The sequence below is a fragment of the Chiloscyllium punctatum genome, chromosome 28, assembly GCF_047496795.1.
Source record: "Chiloscyllium punctatum isolate Juve2018m chromosome 28, sChiPun1.3, whole genome shotgun sequence".
NCBI lineage: Eukaryota > Metazoa > Chordata > Chondrichthyes > Orectolobiformes > Hemiscylliidae > Chiloscyllium > Chiloscyllium punctatum.
Genome location: NC_092766.1, coordinates 62,861,331 through 62,879,862, shown reverse-complemented (window position 1 = coordinate 62,879,862; position 18,532 = coordinate 62,861,331).

The following is an 18,532-nucleotide window of genomic DNA, read 5'->3' as shown; positions in this document are numbered from 1 at the left end:
CACACATCCCATTCCTGAGTGAAAAAAAATCTATTAGGATGGTCCCCCTGGAACCGTGCTGGGAGCAGTGTCCTGGCCAATCATGTCGGTTGGTTTATGGACAGGGCTTTAAACTGACAGAGAGAATGCAGGTGAAAGGAGCTATCCAAATCCAAAGGGAAAAGGTAAAGCAATTGAACAGCATGGGAATGTGGCTGAAGACAAGCAGAAAGGAACAGGATGGGACAGAGTTTAACTAAAATTGTACATCAGCAAATAGATTTGTGACAGAAAATTGTGGAAGAGAGTATATTGTGCTTTATTTTTGAATGGACAACGTTGCTGCAATAAGGTCGATGGATTTGTGACACAGAGATAAAAGACATTTAGACACCAGGGAGAAATGGATACAGGGTAAACAAAAATATTCAGTGGTTCGTAATCTTGTGCAAACTCAGGCAAAATGGACAACACTAACAATAATGGATACCAAAGGCATTACAGAGAAAGCATTTGGCCGCAGACCATGAAGTAGAGTCAGTCTGAATGTAAATTCTGACTACTACTTGCCAAGAACACAAGCAGCAGAACAGTTTTAGTCACCGAACAGCATTTACCAGGACCTCATTGGAATTTTTTAACAAAGGCATTGTGATAATTTTGGAAAACGTTAATATTTGTATAATCTGTGACAATCACACGGACAGCATTGATATTGGAAGAGGAGTTCGGTTAATTTTTTTTTCAGTGTTTCTTTGAAAAACACATTGTGCAACTGTTAAGGGACATAACTATCGCAGAGCGACGGTGTAATGAAACTTAGTGAATGAGTAATGTCACCTGGAGAGATCCTCTGGGAAATTGTGATAAAGTGCAGTTTAAAGAAATATAAAGTTTTAAAGTGAAGCACAGAAAGGACAAGCTCCAGCTAGAAACACAAATAGCCAATGACATGCGTTTGAGAGGAGAACTGACCAAGGTAAGCAGGCTAAACAGACTGAAATATGTGCCTGTAAATGAACAGTGGAAAACATTTGATGGGACAATGCAAAATACTCAACAAAAGGATATTCGATTGAAACAGTAAAAACCTCAGCAAGAACTTTCCACTGATCCCTCACTCTCTACAAAAGGGATCATACTAGATTATGAGGCTGAGAAGATCACCAAAAAGTACTTAAAATCCTGAAGTGAGAAAGTGCTTTAGGAGTAAATGTTAATGGATTGCAATGGGTCTGCTCGCAGGGGGAGGGCTGTGGGAAGGGGAACCACGATCAGGGTTCATTGACACAATAGGAACAGGGAGAGGTTAAGGTGCTGGAGGTGGTGAGAGTGTTACAGAGATTGGTCAGGGTGTTACAAAGCCAGTACGGATTGCTGCAGCTGGAGGGGTTTGCAGAGGAAGGGAGGGAAAGAGGTATTTTTATATATTCATTCATGGGATGTGGGTGTCTCTGCCTGGAACAACGTTCTTTGACCCCTCTGCTAATTACCCAGAAGATATATCAGCGTCAGTCATATTGCTGTGGGTCTGGAGTCACATGTCGATCAGACCAGGTTAGAATATTTGATGTCCTTCCCTAAAGGAGGTTAGTGAACTGGATGAGTTTTCCTACTGATCAACAATGTTTTAATGGTGGCCCCACCAATGTATTTTACAGCCATAACATGACATCCCAACTCTTATTCTTAATGCTCTCCTGAATGAAGGTCACCATCCCAAATGCCTGCCTCACCCGCCTGTCTAACTGTGACACCACATTCATAGAACTGTGTACCTGGGTCACTGATTCTCTGACTGAAAGCCCGACCCAGAGCCCGAACATTAACTGTACAGGCCCCACCCTGGCTTATTTCTCCAAAATGGAACACTTCACCTTTATCTAATTAAACTCCATCTGCTATCCTTCAGCCCACTATCCAAGCAGTACTGTTCATCCTGTTGTATCACAGATCACCTTCTTCACTGACCACTTTACCATCAATTTCAGTGTCACCAAAAACAATTACTTCCCAGGAACCCAATATTCCCATCCAAACCATTTATCCAAATGACAAACAACAGTGGACCCACTCCACCGCTGGTCACATGCCCCCAGTCAGAAAAACAACGTCTCCCATCACACTCTGTCTACAACCATCAAGAAAATTTTGTATCCAGTTCACTAGCTCCTCCTGAATGCCATATCCTTTTACACTGATCTGAGCTTATTACCCAGTTTACCAGATAGAAAACACAACACAGAACAGTTCAGCCCAAGACTCTTCGGCCATGATTTCATGCCAACCTTTAATCCAACTGTAAGATCAAACTAAACTACATACCCTTCATTTTACTATTATCCATGTGTCTGTCCAAGAGTCTATGAAATGTCCCGGATGTATCTAATTTTACTTTCACCATTGGCAGTCCATCCAACCACCTACCATTCTCTCACCTCTTATCCATCCTCCATTTACCTGAGAATTACACCCCCTTGTAATATCCATTTATGCCAAAGGAGGAAACGTCTCTGACTATTCACTCTCTGTGTGATGCTCATCATCTTGTTCACCTCCACAAAGTCGCCCCGCCCCCTTCTCCAATGAAAAAAGCCTTAGCTCCCTCAACTTTTCTTCGTAAGAACTGCCCTCCATTACAGGCAGCATCTTGGTAAATCTCCCGTGTACACTCTCTAAAACGTGCACAGCCGTCCTGTAAACAGGGGACCAGAACTGAACACAATATTCCAAGTGTGGTCTCACCAGGACGCTATAAAGATGCAGTAAAATCTCACGGCACTTACAGTCAATCCCCTTCTAAGGGGAGCCAACATAACATATGCCTTTTTCTCAACCCCACCAACGTGCGTGGCGATTTTGAGGAATCTATGGACACGGTCCCCATGATCTCTGTTCCTCTGCACTGCCAAGTCGTCTGCCTTTCACCCTGTATTCAAGTTCGACCCTCCAGAATGAATCACTTCACACTTTTCCGGATTGGACTCTATCTGCCACTTCCAGCCCAGTTCTGTGTTCTGTCAATGTCCCATTGCAACCTCCAACAGCCCTCCACATTACCCACGACTCCACCAACCTTCATGTTATTGGCAAACTTACTAACCCACTCTCCAACATCCACATTCAAGTCATTTACAAGAATCACAAAGAGCAGAGTCCCGGAGCTGATTGATACAGAACACCACTGGTCACTGAGCTCCAGGCTCAATACTGTCCATCTGCTGCCACCCTCTGTCATCTCTGGGCCATCTAATCCAGTATCCAGACAGACAGATTTCCCTGTATCCCAATCATCCTTCTTTTCTGAATGAGCCATCAACGTATTCTGTCATATCCTCAAAGAATTCAATAAGATTTTTGAGGCATGACCTGACCCCTCACAAACCCATGCTGACTGTCATTAATTTAACGATGGTTTTCCAAGTAGTAAATAAATCCTGTCTTTAGAGTCCTCGCCAATAATCTGCACACCACAGACATTCGACCAAATCTGTAATTCCCAGAATTCTACCTCCGTAACATGGGTCGGACTTTACAAATCTTCCCTCCTCTGCCATGTTCCCCAAAAGGGCACTGGAGTGTGGTGGGGATTACAGAGATAGGGAGGGATATCAGGACAGGAGGATTTTGCAGACATAAGAAGGGTTGCAGTGCCAAAAAGAGGTTTCATTAATTGTCAGGTTTCATGGTGATGAAGGCATTTGAGGAGGGAGAGAGGGAGGATTGTAGGGAAATGAGAGTTTTCACAGCTTAGGTGTTTTGTTACGGCTGTAAGTGGTTACTGAGTTGGGGAGGGTGTAAGCACTGGTGGATATTACATAAACATGTGGTTTTGGTTGCAATGCAGGAAGAGGATGCAGGAAGCTGGAGAGTACGGGGTCTGAACGAGGTTACACAAATGGGAAGAGTTGTCAGAGGTGTTTACAGAGACAGCAATGGTCTGATCTGGAGCAGAGGACCCAGATTGTGAGGGTTGTGGGGACTGGAGGTGGTGTGACAGGGAGGGAGGGTTATTGACCCACAGGAGGTTACAGAAATGTGGAGAGCTATAGGGCTGACGGGCTCATGGAAATTGAAATGTTGGGAGGGATAGAGAAGTATACAGGGATAAGGATGTTTGTCGGACAGGGCTAGATTACACAGACAGGGACTGCTTTAGGGAGCTGAGCAGATTACAGACATAAAGAGCTTTGTATCATCTGGCGGAACACACAGAGATATGGAGGGTCATCGTGACTGAAGATGTTTATAGATATAGGAAGGCTTAGGTTCTGGGGGTTATTTAGACATGGAGGCTGTGCAATCTGGATTCCTTTTTGAGAGATTGGAGTAGCAAGTTTGGTTGGAGACAGTTTCACAGATAATGGAGCATAGCACAATCAGGAGGAAGTTCCTGCGGTAGGGAGGGTTGGAGGGGAGGGTGATGTTTACACAGATAGGCGTGTAAGAGCTGGAGAAGGTTATGGAGATACCTGAATGATGGAGAGATTGGAGGAGCTTACAATGACAGGGTGGGTGATAGTGACGGGAGGATGTTACATTGTTAATGAGTCTTGTAGGAACAGGACCGGGAGAGGCACAGGCATTGGAGTGGGATCTACAGATCGGGAGTGTTGCAGGGACCTGAGAGGATAACACAAATTGGGAAGGTGGTACGGTCTCCACAGACTGATGGCGTTTTAGGGACTGGAAGAGGTTATGTAGACAGGGAGGACTGTAAGAGCTGCCGGAGCTTATGTAGAGTTGAAGAGTTGGAGCAGTTCACAGAGGAAGGGTTCTCTGACAGGAGTAGGTCACAGATAGTGAGGGTTGTGTGGCCTGAGAAAGTTAAAGAGAGGGGAGTTTTCAGGTCTGAAAGATATTACACTGACAGGGTCAGTTGAAGAGACTGAAGCAAAAATGCATGGAGAAGGTTACACAAATAGGGAGGGATGTAGGGACTGAAAGTGAATACACCAACATGGAGGGTTGTATTATTAGACGGAGCTGAGAGGGATAGGGACTGGTGTAGGGATTTACACAGATAGGGAAGGTTGTGTTTTTGGAGAAGGTTACACTGATACAGACAGTGTTAGGGAGTGTTTAATGGGCGACAGAAGAGCTCAGAGCGAATGAATTCTGGTGAGTGGAGGAGATTACAGACACAGAGATGGCTGTCGGTTTGAAAAGAGCTTCTATAGATCCTCTGTACTGTAAGGCTGGAGGGAGGTTACAGTAATAAGGGTTACCTACACTTCAGGACGTTTTTGATATAGAGAAAGTCTCAGCACGGGACTGTCAAAAGGAAGTATAGACAGTCCAGACGAGTTTACAGAGATATAAATGTTTTTGGGGGTTTCAGGATGGAACAGTGATTGGGAGTGATGTAACAAATGGCAACAGTTATAGGGATTGTTCTAAAAGCAGGAAGAGGTGACAGTCATATTGATCGTGGTAAGGACTGGAGAAGCTTACATAGGCAAAGAGTGTTTTAGAGATTAGGACGGCACGGTGGCACAGTGGTTAGCACTGCTGCCTCACAGCGCCAGAGACCCGGGTTTAATTCCCGCCTCAGGTGACTGACTGTGTGGAGTTTGCATGTTCTCCCCGTGTCTGCGTGGGTTTCCTCCGGGTGCTCCGGTTTCCTCCAACAGTCCAAAGATGTGCAGGTCAGCTGAATTGGCCATGGGAAATTGCCTGTAGTGTTAGGTAAGGGGTAAATGTAGGGGTATGGTTGCGCTTCGGCGTGGCGGTGTGGACTTGTTGGGCCGGAGGGCCTGTTTCCACACTGTAAGTAATCTAATCTAATCTAAACCCTGCATTTCTCATGGTGAACTCACCTAAACCACACTTGCCTGAATACTACAGTCAATTTATTATGGCCCATCCACGTATCGTGCAAATGTTGGACTATGGCAGGAAACCAGAGCACCCGGTAGAAACCCACACAGTCGGGGGAGAACATGCAAAGTCCACACAGAGAGTCGGCCAAGGCTGTAATTGAAGCCAGGTTCCAGGCACAGTGAGGCTGATTATACAGAGCACTGCAGAGATTGGACTAGGTCACAATGTTCACAAGGGTTTATTGGAACAGGAGGAAAATATAGTCAGGAACAGGAGAAGCTTACATAGATGGTGTCCATGAGAGAGACTGGAGGAGATAACGCAATAGGGAGGGTTTTGCATTCTCTCGACAATTAGAGGTAGGGACGGTTGGGGAGACTGGATGGAGTTGTACACACTGAGTAATGGCAGATGGAGTTTAATTCTGATCACTGTGAGGTAATGCACTGTGGGAAGTCTCATAAGCGAAGGATGTACATCATGAAGGGTAGGTCCTCCTGGAGAACTGAGTAACACCGGGACCTTGGTGGGCAAGTCCCTGGATGTCTGAAGGTGTCAGCACAGGTTGACAGGGTGGGGAAGGAACCTGAACTGGGAGCAGGAGGGGGACCCACATCCTGATGGGGCGAATTGTTAGAGCTGCTTGAGAGGATATAATCTAATCTGGCAGGTTGTTGCTCCTTAAACAGTCATAAGGCCAGAAAGAAGATTGAGGTTGGTGCACAAGTTAAAGACAGCAATTTCAGCAGACAAGGCAGGCAAGAACATAGCAGGGAATGGGGGAGGGGGAACTGATGATTAAACTGCATTTATTTCAATGCAAGGGGCCTGACAGCTAAGGAAGATGAATTTAGGGCATGGATTGGAACATGGGCCTGGGAGATTACAGTTATTGCAGAAACAAAGCTGAGGGAGGGGCAGGGCTGGCAGTTCATTGTTTCAAGGTGGAGATGCTACAGGACGTATCGAAGGGGAGGCAAGAGAGGATGCGTGTGGTGGATTTTCATTGCATGAATCATTACAGCAGTACTTAGAGAGGATATTCATGTGGGATCGCCCAGTGAATTTATGTTAGTGGAACTGAGAAATAAGAATGGGTCATCACTCTGACACGATTGTCCTACTGAACCCGAATAATCAGTGGCAGACTGAGGAACAAACATATCAGGAGATCTCAAATATCAATCATAATAATAGGGCTGTTTAAATTTTCCAAACCTAGACTGGGCCTGCCAGTGTTCAGTGTTTAAGGGAGGAATTTGGTAATTGTGTTCCAGAAAACTCCCAATCAACATGTAAATGGCCTGAAAAGAGAAAGGGGCAAAACCTGACCTCCCCTTGGGAAACAAGGTCAGGAAAGGGACTGAGGTGTGAGTGGGAAAGCATTTTGCCAAAGTGACTCAAGTCTATTAGTTTGAAAATAGCGATGGAAAAGGACAGAGCTGGTCCACAGGTTCAAGTTATAAAATGGGGCCAGACTAATCTTGATAATATTAGCCAGGAACTCTCAAAAGGTGATTGGCTAGTCTATTTGTAGGGAAAGGGAAGTCTGGCAAGTGAGAATATTTTAAAAGTGAGATAAATTGAGTGATCACCACCAGTGTGTTTCTGTTTGTGTGCAGACCAATGCTGACAGCATTCGGAAACACTGGCTGTCTATTGAGGGTCTGGTCAAGGAAAAGGGGGCACATGTCAGGTATAACCAGCTGGATCAAGGGACTCCCTGAGGATCACAGGGGCTATAGGAATACACTTTGGGTAGAAATCAGGAATGCAGAAAGGGTACATGAAATAGCCTCAGCAGAGAATGATAAGGAGAATCCAAAAGTGATTGTATAAATAGATTAAGAGTAAAAGAGTAACCCGACACAAAATAGTGTCCCTTAAAAATAAATGAGACCATTGGTGTGTGGAACCGCAGGATATGGCATGCCTGACTATTGCTCAGTCCATTGAGTGAAGGATTTGGGATGTCATGTTGAGATTGTGCAGACATTTATGAGGCCTCTTCTGCACTACTCTGTCGCGTTCTCATCACCCAGTTATAGGGAGGATATTATTAAGCTGCAGAGCGGTAGATGTGATCCATATGGACTTCAGTAAGGCATTCGACAAGGTTCCCCATGGGAGACTGATTAGCAAGATTCGATCTCATGGAATACAGGGAGGATTGGTATTTGGATACAGAACTGGCTCAAAGGTAGAAGGCAGAGGGTGGTGGTGGAGGTTTGCTTATCAGACTGGAGATCTGTGACCAGTGGAGTGCCACAAGGATTGGGCCTAAGAATGGTGAATAGACAAAGGTAAGGGAGTCCAAAACTCGAGAGTACAAACGGGACGTGAGACAGCAAAGATTTAAAGAGGGAGCTGAGGGGCAACATTATCCACAGAGGATGGTGCACAGACAGAACGGACTGCCAGGGGAACATGGGAGAAACAAGAACAATGACAACATGGAAAACAAATTTGGGCAGGTCCATAAAGGGGAGAAGGTTTGAAGAGCTAAGGGCCGAACACAGGCAAATGAGAGTCATTCATTATAGGAAACATGGAGAGCATGGATGAGTTGTACCACGGGTTCTGTTTCCGTGCTGTATCACTCTGTATCCAGTTAAAGAAGATTACAGTACCAAAATAAAGCATGTTGTAGACACTGAAGCAATTTACAGCGATAAGGATGGTAGTCTGGAATGCAGTACATTTCAAATATGTGGAGGACTATCGGGAAGGGAGGGAGTTACAGGGACAGGAACTATTATAGGAGTTAAAAATGACTGAAGACACCGGTGCACAAGCCATGCCATAGGCACAAAGTTGCAGAGTAGTGAGTCTTAGCACAGTGCTGGAGGGAGAACACAGAACAGAAAGATCCCAGGCAGCATTCCCAACCTCTCGTCGGAGGCCTACTCTCCTCTTTGTTGTCCTGATGCTCACTAAGACAGCACAGGCCTGGATTGATAACTATGAACTCCCCATGCTGTCTCAGTGCAACATACATGAAAGTAGAGGTTGTGATTGAGTCTGGGGTGTGTCTGTACTGTACTGTGCTCCCCCTCCAGCCCTGTATCTATGTCATATCCTGTTAGCGATGTTTGGAGCCCTCTCATTGCTCCCTGCTCTGTGCACCGAATGATCTTACCTCACTGCAGGATTTATTGAAGACTCCACATCTCCCTGCCCTTTGTCTCTCTGGCTGACCAATCATCTTCAATGAGGTGTTGGACGAGACCCCCAGCAATTGGGAGGTCTATTGATACAGGAACTTACTAAATACCTAAAGGAGACACAGAAATAGACAGAATAGAAACTTAGACTGATGCAGTGAGATTTACATATGGAGAATGGAAATGAGCCCCATAGATATCTGGAAAACCCCACTCCATCCCTGGGTTGTGCTGCTGCATTTCTCTGGAGTGGAGAATTCTGTTGGCTCAGGATCTGGAGTAACTGGAAGAGCGGGAGGAGCTGACAAAGGCAGCAATTTGACCCACACAGGGAGGGATACCACATGGAGAGAGACTGAGTGATATCACCAGAGTGCTGCAAGACTTCAGGATCACACAGTCATGGTGGAAGGATGGGTTTAGTTTCAAGATGCTCTGGTATCAGTGCTCAGGGATGAGCAACCAGTGAGCAGGCAAAGTGATGGCCGAGTGGTATTATTGCTAGAGCATGTATCCAAAACCTCAGCTAATGTTCAGGGGAAGAGGGTTTGAATCCCACCATGAGAAATGTTGAAGTTTGAAATTAATAAATTTAAAATTAGTAATTAACAACCCATAAATAAATATGAAACCATTGCTGATGTAGAAAAATACCAAATACTTCTCCTTTCGAGAAGGACATCTGCTCATCAACACGTGGTCTACACGACATACCCACAACGAAGTGTTTGCCTCTCAATTAACCTCTGAAATGGCCGAGCAAGTTACTTAGCTCTAAGGCAGCTAGGGCTGGACAAGAAAGGCTGGTCAGCCAGAGACACCCATATCCCTTTCCTGATTTAAAACATAATGCATTAGGAAGGTCCCAATGGAACTGTACCGGAACCAGTGTCCTGGCCAATCATGTCGATAGGTTTATGGGACAGGGCTTTAAACTGACACAGAGGATGCTGGGACAGGGTTCAGGTGAAACGAGCTTTCCAAATGTAAAGAGAAAAGGTGAAGTATGGGAGCAGCTTGGGAATGTGACTGAAGACAAGCAGAAAGGAACAGGATGGGACAGAGTTTAACTACATCAGGGAATAGGTCTGTGACAGAAAAATGTAGGAAAGAGTAAATTATGTTTTTTTGGAATGGATAATGTCTCTTCAACAAGGTAGATTGATTTGTGACACAGAGGTAAAAGATTTAGACACCAGAGAGACGTGGTTACAGGGCGAACAAAAGGTGGACATAAATATTCAATGGTTCACAACCTTGTGCAAACTCAGGCAAAATGGGTAACACTAACAATAATGGATAACAAAGGCAGTACAGAGAAATCATTTGGCATCGGATCATGAAGTAGATTCAGTCTGAATGTACATTCTGTCGACTACTTGCAAAGGACACAAGCAGCAGAACAGTTTTAGCCACCGAACTGCATTCCATTGCTCATCACTGCATTAAACAGGAACACATTGGAATTTTTTAACAAAGACATTGTGATAATTTTGGGGAACTTCAATATTCACATAATCTGGGACAGTCACACTGACAACAGTGATATTGGAAGAAGAGTTCAGAAAAAAAAAATTCGGTGTTTTTTTTGAATAACAAATTGTGCAACTGGCGAGGGACATAACTATCTCAGAGCGACCGTTGTGTGATCAAACTTAGTGAATGAGTAATGTCACCTGGAGAGATCCTCAGAGAAATTGTGATAAAGTGCAGTTTAAAGAAATATGAAGTTTTAAAGTGAACCACAGAAAGTATAAGCTACAACTAGAAACAAAAACAGCCAATTACATGGGTTTGAGATGAGAACTGACCATGGCAAAGAGGCGAAACAGACTGAAATATGTGCCTGTAAATGAACAGTTTGAAGGAACAGTGTAAATCACTCAACAAAAGAACATTCCATTGAAACAGACAAAATCTCAGCAAGAAATTCCCACCAGCCCCTTCATTCAGGACAAAATGGATCATATTACATTATGAGGTAGAAGATCACCAAAAAGTACTTAAAATCCTGAAGTGAGAGAATGTTCTAGGAGTAAGTGTTAAAGGGATTGCAAAGGGTCTGCTCGCAGGAGTTGGGCAGTGGGAAGGGGAATCAGTGTAAGGGTTTAATGTCACAAAAGGAACAGGGAGGGGTGAAGGTGCTGGAGGTGGTGAGAGTGTTACAGAGAGTGGGCAGGACCTGAACGATGTTACAAAGCCAGTCTGAATTGCTGCAGCTGGAGGGGTTTGCAGAGATAGGGAGGGACATATGTATTTTTATTTATTCATTCATGGGATGTGGGTGTCACTGCTAATTACACAGAGGACAGCTCAGAGTCAGCCATGTTGTAGTGGGTCAGGAGTCACATGTCAGCCAGGTCAAGTTAGAATATCAGATGTTCTACACAAAAGGAGGTCAGTGAACCAGATGAGTTCTTCCCACTGATCAACAATGCTTTTATGGGGTCCTGACCAATGTCTTGTACTGATACAACATGATGTCCCAACTCCTACTGTTAATGCTCTGTCCAGTGAAGGAAACCATCCCAAACGCCTTCTTCACCAGCCTGTCTATCGGTGACACCACTTTTAAAGAACTGTGTACCTGGGTCACTGATTGACAACACGACCCAGAGCTCTAACATTAACTGGACAAGTCCCACCCTCGTTTGTTTCACCAAAATGACACAATTCACATTTATCTAATTAAACTCCATCTGCTATTCTTCAGCCCAATATCTCAGCAAACTGTTCATCCTATTGTATCACAAATAACCTTCATCACTGTCCAGTTTACCACCAATTTCAGTGTCACCCAAAAATCTTACTTAACTTACTTAACAATATTCCCATCCAAATCATTTATCCAAATGACAAACACCAGGGGACCTACTCCATCGCTGGTCACATGTCTCCAGTCAGAAAAACAATATGTCTCCCATCAACCTCTGTCTCCTACCATCAAGCTCAATTTTCTGTCCAGTTGCCTAGCTCCTCCTGAATGCCATATCGTTTTTCACTGATCTGAGCTTATTACCCAGTTTACCATACGACACGTAGAACCCTGAAGAGTACAGAACAAGACCCTTCGGCCGTGATGATATGCCAATCGTTTATCTGACCGCAAGATCAAAAAAAAAGTGGCAGATAGAGTTTAATTCAGATAAATGCGAGGTGCTGCATTTTGGGAAAGCAAATCTTAGAAGGACTTATACACTTAATGGTAAGGTTTGAGGGAGTGCTGCTGAACCAAGAGACCTTGAGGTTCAGGTTCATAGCTCCTTGAAAGTGAAGTCGCAGGTAGATAGGATAGGAAGAAGGCGTTTGGTATGCTTTCCTTTATTGGTCAGAGTATTGGGTACAGGAGTTGGGAGGTCATGTTGTGACTGTACAGCACATTTGTTAGGCCACTGTTGTAATATTGCATGCAATTCTGGTCTCCTTACTATTGGAAAGATGTTGGGAAACTTGAAAGCGTTCAGAAAAGATTTGCAAGTATGTTGCCAGGTTTGGAGGATTTGAGCTATCGGGAGAGGCTGAACTGGCTGGGGCTTTTTTCATTGGAGTGTTGGAGGCTGAGGGGTGACCTTATAGAGGTTTACAAAATTATTAATGGCATGGATAGGATAAATAGACAAAGTATTTTCCCTGAGGTTGTGAAGTCCATAGGTTTAGGATAAGAGGGGAAAGATATAAAAGAGACCTAAGGGGCAACTTTTTCACACATAGGGTGGTATGTGCATGGAATGAGCTGCCAGAAGAAGTGGTGGAGGCTGGTAAAATTGCAATATTTAAGAGGTTTTTGGATGGGTAGATGAATATGAAGGGTTTGGAGGGATATGGACCAGGTGCTGGCAGGTGGGACTAGATTGGGCTGGGATATCTGGTCAGCATGGACGGATTGAACTGAAGTGTCTGTTTCCATGCTGTACATCTCTACGACTCTAACTTCCATTCCCTTCATTTTATTATCATCCATGTGCCTATCCAGAAGTATATTAAATGTCCCCAATGCATCGAATTTTACTGCCACAGCTGGCAGTGCACTCCACATACACCACTCTATATGTAACGAACCTACCTCTGAGATCTCCCCCTAACCATCTGCTAATCACCAGAAAATTATAACCCCTTGTAATAGCTATTTATGTCAGGGTAAAAAAAACTCTCTCTATTCACTCTATATTAGACTTTCATCACTTTGTTCACCTCTGCCATGTCACCCCTCGTCCTTCTTCACTCCAATGAGAAAGGCCTTAGCTCCCTCAACCTTTCTGCATAAGACATGCTCTCCAGACTAGGCAGCATCCTGGTAAATCTCCTCTTTACCTTTTCTAAAGCTTCCACATCCTTCCTGTAATGAAGGGACCAGAACTGAACACAATATTCCAACTGGGGTCTAACCAGGGCTCTATAGAGCTGCAGCATATCCTCCCAGCTTTAAAACTCAATCCCCAAACTAATGAAATCCCACACAATATCTTCCTTCTTAACATGCTGATCAGCTTGGGTGGCAACTTTGAGGGATCTATGGATCTGTTCCTCCGCACTGCCAAGGATCCTACCATTAACCAGGAATTCTGCATTCAAATTCAATCTTCTAAAATGAATGACCTCACACTTTTCCAGATTGAACTCCATCTGTTACTTCTTGTCAATGTCCCGTTGCAAGCTACAACAGCCCCCCACACTATTCACCACTCCACCAACCTTTGTATCATTGGAAAACTTACTAACCAATTCTTCCACTCACACATCCAACTTATTCATAAAATCACAAACAGCAGAGGTCCTGTAACCACTCCCGGCAGAAAACCACTGGGCACTGAGCTCCAGGACGAATAGTTTCTATCTATCATCGCCCTCTGTCTTCTGTGGGCCAGTAATCCCGTATCCAAACAGACAGGTCTCCCTGGATCCCATGCCTCCATACTTTCTGAATGAGCCATAAAGGTGTTTCGTCGCATTCTCAAAAGATTCAATAAGAATTGTAAGGCATGACCTGTCCCTTACAAAACCATGCTGACTATCTCTGATCAAACTATGGTTTCCCAAGGAATAATAATAAATCCTGTCTCTCAGAGTACTCTCCAATAATCTGAACACCACAGACATAAGACTGACAGATGTGCAATTCCCAGGAGTATCCCTATTCCCTTTTCTGAACAAGGGAATAATATTTTCCTGCCTCCAATCATCTGGTCCGACTCCAGTGGACAGTGAGGGTGCAAATGTCATCACCCAGGTGCGCAGCAATCCATTCCCTCGCTTTGTATACTAACTTTGGACACATCCATCCATTACACAATTCTCAGCACATCCTCCTTCTAAACATCCACCTGTTCACGAAAATCAGCCTGTTTCACGCTGTTCTCACAAACGACAAGGTCCCTCTCAGCAGTGAATACTGAGACATAGTATTCATTAAGGACCTCGCCTACCTCCTGTGACTCCAGGTACAAGTTCAATCCAATATTCCTGACCGAACCTATCCTCACTCTGGACATGTTCTTGTTCCTCCCATAAGTGGAGAATACCTTACGGTTTTCCTTCATCCTTCCCAACAATTCTTTTTCACGTCCTCTTCTAGTTGCCCTACGTCCATTCCACGGTTCCTTCCTGGTACCTTCAGAGAATCCCTACTGTGTGGAAATGGGCCATTTGGCCCAACACTTCCATACCAACCTTCCAAACAGTAAATAACCCAGCCCCATTCCCCACCCTATGACTCTCCATTTGCACCACACCTACGTATCCGTGAACACTATGGTTAATTTAGCATGACTGAGTCACATAATCTGCATATTGTTGGGCTGTGGGTGGAAACCAGAGCACCTGGAGGAAAACCACGCAGACATGGGAAGAATGTGCAAACTCCCCACAGACAGTCGCCTGAGGCTGGAATCGAAATGGAGTCCGTGGTGCTATGGGGTCGGAGTGCTAACCACAGAGACAACGTGCCACCAAATGTAACTCTCTGGAGCACTGTCTGATCCTTGCTTCCTCAACCTTAAGTAAACTTCCTCCTTCCTCTTGACTATGTGGACAATGTTGACTGCTCTGCCTTTATCTATCTTTGGCAACCTCCTTGAAGAGTCAATCCGGTTTGTGAAACACTGTTTCCCACTCACAAAGCCATGCTGACCATCTCGAATCAGCCCTTGCCTTTGTAAATGTAAGGAGCTCCTTTCTCTCAGAATCTCCTCCAACAACTTCCCCATCACTGGGCTCACGGGGCTGTAATTTCCTGGCTTTTCCCTGCAATCCTTCAGTGATGGAACAGCATTAGCCGCCCTCCAGTCTTCCAGTGCCTCACTGTGTCTGTTTATAATATAAGTATCTCTATTAGAGACACTGAAATCTCTTCCCTAGCTTCCATTAATATTCTAGGATTGACCCAATGAACTACCTTTATTTGTTTTAAGATTCCAGCACCTTTTCTTCTCTGGTGAGGATTCCTTCCAAGACATCACTATTTATTTCCCCAACTTCCCGAGCTTCCGTGTCTTTCACCACAGTAAATACTGACAAGGCTATTTTGTCTAATATCTCACCCATCTCCTCTGGTTCCACACATGGGTGACCTTATTGATCATTAAGAGGCCCTATTCTCGAACAAGTTATTCTTTAGCGCTTATGGAAACTTGCGTAAAGGCTTCTGATAATTGAAATACACCATATTCCCCGTACCACCACAACCTCCTACACCATTACAATTAGAACATAGAACATAGAAGAATACAGCGCAGTCCAGGCCCTTCGGCCCTCGATGTTGCGCCGATCAAAGCCCACCTAACCTACACTAACCCACTATCCTCCATATACCTATCCAATGCCCGCTTAAATACCCATAAAGAGGGAGAGTCCACGACTGCTACTGGCAGGGCATTCCATGAACTTACGACTCGCTGAGTGAAGAACCTACCCCTAACATCAGTCCTATATCTACCCCCCCCCTTTATTTAAAGCTATGCCCCCTTGTAATAGCTGACTCCATACGTGGAAAAAGGTTCTCACTGTCAACCCTATCTACCCCCTAATCATCTTGTACACCTCTATCAAATCACCCCTAAACCTTCTTTTCTCCAAAGAAAACAACCCCAAGTGCCTCAGCCTTTCCTCATAGGATCTTCCTCCCATACCAGGCAACATCCTGGTAAACTTCCTCTGCACCCGTTCCAGTGCCTCCACATCCTTCCTATAGTATGGCGACCAAAACTGCACACAATATTCCAGATGCGGCCGCACCAGAGTCTTATACAACTGCAGCATGACCTCAGGACTCCGGAACTCAATTCCTCTACCAATAAAAGCCAGTACGCCATATGCCTTCTTCACTACACTATTTACCTGGGTGGCAACTTTCAGAGATCTGTGTACATGGACACCAAGATCCATCTGCTCTTCCACACTACCAAGTAGTCTACCATTAGCCCAGTAATCCATCTTTTTATTACTCTTACCAAAGTGAATCACTTCACACTTAGCTACATTGAACTCCACAATTCTGCCACTTATATTCACACCAACAAATTAAATTCCACAGGCTTAAAAACAAATTCTCTTTTAATCATTTGGCTTTCTAAGTGGCCAGTTATTGTATATTGACATATCCTTTCTAACAATTTCCATCTGCTCCCGACTTACTGTTAGGCTAACAATATTTGGTTTCAGACTGACAGCAGAAAGGGTTGAGGGAGTTCTTGCTTATCAATCTGAAAAAGATAGCTTACAGGGTCAGCAGGTAATAGAGAAGGCAAATCAAATGCTGACATTTATTACAGAGGGAATGGAGTCTAAAAATAGGCAGGTCTAGCTAAAACTATGCAAGGTACAAGTCAGACCACACCGCGAATATTATGAGCAGCGTGAGTGCCCGCAGGAAAGATATTGTCGCTTTGGAGGCAGTCCAGAGAAGGTTCACTCGGCTGATCTTGGGAATGCAGGGATTTTCTAATGAGAAGAGGTGGAGGACGTGGAGGTTGAATCCATTGAAGGTAGATAATGAGAAAGAAATGGAATGAAACATCCAAGATTCTGAGGGGCTCTGATTGGGCAGATGCTGGGAAGTTAGTAAATAGAACAGTAGAGCACAGCACCAGGCCCTTCGGCCCACCACGTCTATGTTGTCCAAGATACTATTCTAACTCATACCATCTGCCTGCACATGGTCCATATCCCTCTGTTCTCTGCCTGTTCATGTTTCTGTCTAAATCCCACTTCAAAACTTTACTCACATTTCTGCTTCTACGACCTCAGTCAGTAACATCCACTCCACGTAAAAAACACTTGCTTCACACATCTCGTTTAAACTTCCTCTTTCTCACCTTAAACCTATGCACTCCAGTATTTGAAACGTACACATTGGAAAAGCGATTCTGACTATCCACATTATTTATCCCTGTTCCAAATATTATATTCCTGTACCTGGTCACCTGACAGCCTCTGATACTCCCACAAAACAATCCAACTTTGTTTAATTTCCTCTTAGACCTAACACACCCTTAAAAACCCTAACACAGGCAACATGCTGATAAACCCCTTTTGCACCCTCTCCAAAGCCTCCCCATCCTTCCTATTGTGTGCACACAGTACTCCAAATGTGGTCAAACAAACGTTTTATAGAATCACAACATCAGATGCAAACCACTATACTCAACAATGTGACTGATGGAGGCTAGTCCTCCATTTGCTTTCTTTCCCATCTGATACACTTCTGTTGCCATTTTCTGGGAGTTACTGACTTGCACCAAGATCCTTCTGTATATCAATATCCCTCAGTATGCTAACGTTCTTATTGAATTTGACATCATCTCACACTTGTCCAGATTAAACTCATTTTGCCATTTCTGTCTATCTCTCCAACTGTTCTTTAACCTCCTGCAGATGTTAATGAATCAGCGAAACAAGGGTTTTGTGGAAAAGGCAGGAAAGTAGAGTTGAACAGTATCAGATCATCCATGATCTGATTGAAGGACAGAGAATACTCATGGGCCAAATGGCCTCATTCCCCTCCGACATCTCATGGTCTGAGCACAAACTCAAGAAATCCTGCATAATATTATGTGTCTCTGCTTACAAAACTCCTTTACAATGGGTTACTGGATTTTTATTAGTACACAGCATTTGATCTACAAATATGATATGATGTTATAGAAAACCATTTCACATACAGTCAGTGCTGTGTCAGTCGGCATGGAGACCACTGTCACACACAGTTACTGTGCTGCCCTTGCCATAAGTACATTCAGGGTCCTGACTGTAACCATATTGACATTCCCATCACTGTCTGGTGCCGACAAAAGAATTCCTGCTAACGGTTGCTGCTGTTTGCTTATTCTCAGCTCCACGTTTGATATTCAGATCCACATGACTGTCTCATTAATACATTAACCTCATCCTTCCTTCACAAGTTGTTGGCTTTTTGCTTAGTCTGCCTCTTGGGACTAGATTGGGTTGGGATATCTGCTCAGCATGAATGGGTTGGACCGAAGGGTCGGTTTCCATGCTGCACATCTCTCCGACTCTATAACTCTATCCCAACAAACCTTCAGTATTCCCTTCCCAGTGATGGTCATTCTGCA